We start from the raw sequence: 3,236 nt of genomic DNA on the forward strand, positions 1-3,236 counted from the left end.
AGACTATTGTGGTTATAAGCAGAGCTGCGGTACCAACTCCTGGCTGATACAACAGAGGAAGATTGATAAAAAATAAAAATAAAAACAAAATGAAAGAGGCACAATAACACAGCAGAGATTCAGGGCAGGTGTCTGCAGGATGTCGAGCAGCCAGAGACAAAAACTGTCAGAACCTCTGAAACAGAATGAGTCGTTACAGTACAAACCAGTTTAGATTTCCATGCCTGTGCATAAAGCCCCCCCATCCTGCCTCCGAGAAAAAAAAAAAAAATACAATGTAAAACACAAAGAAAAAGTTAGTTAAAACAAAAGTATAAACCCAGCACAACATTTATTACACAACATAAATATAAATGCCAAGATATTGTAATCGAACAGCCATATATATATGAACTACAAATATAGACGTCATTGCTAAAGAGAGGATCAAGTTAGTGTCAGCAGGATACACTTTCTGCAGGTTTTGCTTCTTTATGAAATTATAATCACCAGAAGGTCTATTATAGAGCACTTAGCAATGAAGTACAGCCTTCCTACTGAGACTGGGGAGAGGAACACACACAGGACTAGCTACAGAAAGATCCCATGCTGTTGATCTAGTCAAATAAATTACCATACAAGACCAGAAGCATCATAACAATGGCATGTAGCTGTGGAGCTCAGGATGACCGATACCTCACACATCCTCTACATGTTTGGACTTGTATGGATTTCCTATAAAATCTTCTCACTGTCTGTCGTTATTATCAAAAGTGAAAAAACGAGAGAAGAAATAGAACAGATGCTTTAGGATAAACATTTTCTTATTGATAAATGTCTCTCGCTCCATGCGTTTTGGCAAGTCTGGAAGGAGATGTAAATCACTGCAGTGTCCGATGATGAGTTGGATGTGTGTAAATATAGAAAGAGGGGTTTTGTTTTTATTATTGAGGGTGGATTGTTGTCATTTGCTTTAATAACATCAGTCTGCAGGAGAGGAAATGAAAGCCCTCCCCTTAGTTTTTAGCAGGGGAGGGCGAGGAGTCTCTGCCCACCAGCCTTTAGTGACTCCTGGCTAATCTCAGGAGCTCCCTGACAAGACAACTGCAAACCAAAGCCCTTCTGAAAACAAAACAAAAGAACAAAGCACCCAGAAGGGGCAAAACATCTCTGGCGCAGTGGCGAAGTTTTCCCAGAAAACTGATCAAATGTTCACATTTCCCCACCAAAGTTAGAGAGCAGGCGAGCCGACTCCTAACCTTGAGCCTGAACCTCAGCCCAGAGTCGTGACAAACGAAGAGTTGTGTCAAGGTGAGGTTCTGTTTGCCGATTTGATGAGCCCGGCTTAGGGATCTACTGCCCCTTCTGGCTGCGTCAAACCTCCAATGACAAAACACTTCATGTGCTTCACGGACACAATGACACAAAGTCACAATGAAACTGTTGTTCTGTGAGGATCTGGTTTCCTTTAACTGCCTTTAGGGCAGAACATAATACAGAGAAAGTAACAGGATACTGACTGACAGGATGGCCAGAACGTAACACTGAAGCCAGAGTGCGGCTCCTTTTTATGTGCACAAAAATTGCACAACATCTCTGTAAACTAAAACAGTTTTAATCACTGATTAATCTGATATTTTCTGAATTCATCCATTTTTAGTTTAGCTATAAAATGTCCCAAAATAATGAAAAATGCCAGTTGTAGTTTCCCAGAGTCCAAGTTTTGAGTCCAAAGATGTTCATTTTACTGCCATGTCTGACCGTAGACTGTGACAAAGAATAGCATCTAATCCTTACATTTGAGAAGCTGTAAACAGCAAAAGTTTGGCACTCTTGCCTAACTGGTGCAGCTCTAAACCAATTTACTGGATTAATTTCTAATATCTCCTAATAATCTTTTTATTGCCATAGTGTGAATTCATTGTTTTTCAGTCTGATCATTTATTGACTGATTCTTTACTGTTTAATTAAACTTGAATTAATGATTGTCTTTAAAACTATTAGATCACAGAGGCAGGACTGTACAGTCATCCTATTAATAATAGGATAATATTACAGATATACTGGGTAAATCTAATAGCATTTTATGTTTCACTGTGACTTTGATTCATGTCTGTGAATCTGAAGCAAAGTCTTACTCGTGGCAAAGCCCGCTTCGATGGAGAAGCCATAAACAAATTGTCTCTGTACATGTTCATTTACAGGAATAAAACAAATAAATATCAAGAAATGGCATCAACACTGGGATGGAGGAAAAGGCAATAAAAGATAATTTAGGGGAAAAATTCAAAGGTGCAACCTTTTACAAAGTCAGAGCATAAATATCAAATTATATTAACTTAAAAAAAAGGTTTAGACATACAAGCAGGACAGTGGCCAAAGAAAGATACAACATTCATCATCTTTCTGGATCCTGACGACAAGTCTCACTCTGTGAGCTTCAAAACCAAAGTCTAACAGGAAGTGGAACAGGAGAAGCGCCAGCAGACGCACACATCTGTCTGTATGATCCTGCTGAGGAAGACTAGTCTACATTCATCAGCAAAGCAGCAGCAGCAGAGTTATACCTCGCTATGTCAGCATACAGCAGTGCAGCAGTCAGAAACACAAGACTGACCAGAGTCATCAACAGAAGAAATAATATGGCTAATACAGCTGTTTCACTCAGCCATGTTAGCCCCCAGCCACTGACAGAATAGCACCACAGTTTGCCTCCATGCTCAGTTTGTCGCTTCATTCGCAGCCTGCGACTCAGTGCCAACACTGACTTCAAGGAGGGTCTGGCACTTCATTATAGCAAAGTTAAGAAATGGAAAGTTCTGTCGTATATATATATATTTTTTTGTTTGTTTATTTGTTTGTCTTTCTCGAAAATGTCTCAACACAGTGCTCCACGTCAAAACCGCAGAAGAAGAAAGCATTGTAAATTGACTAGGTAAAAAGCAGGGCCGAGTCTCCCTCTGCCTCAGACACAGTGGAAGTTTGCTGTTCTCTACACGGACACGCCGGCGGTGATAGCAGCAGCAGCCAATACAGAAAACACAATAATGTGGCGTAGTGGGCAGAGAAAGATTTCAAAATAAAACCAGGTTTCCCAAAACAACATCAATTTCATTTAAAGTTGCCGTTTATGTTCTTCTTCAATAACACTATGCAAAGTTGATTCTTCTACCTAGACATGACAAACGGTGTTAAAGGCTGATTTACAAAATGTATTGATTTGGGATTAAAATGAGGTTTTCATCTCATTATTCAAG

This window comes from Monopterus albus, unplaced genomic scaffold (genome assembly GCF_001952655.1).
Source record: "Monopterus albus unplaced genomic scaffold, M_albus_1.0 scaffold42.1, whole genome shotgun sequence".
Classification (NCBI taxonomy): Eukaryota; Metazoa; Chordata; class Actinopteri; order Synbranchiformes; family Synbranchidae; genus Monopterus; species Monopterus albus.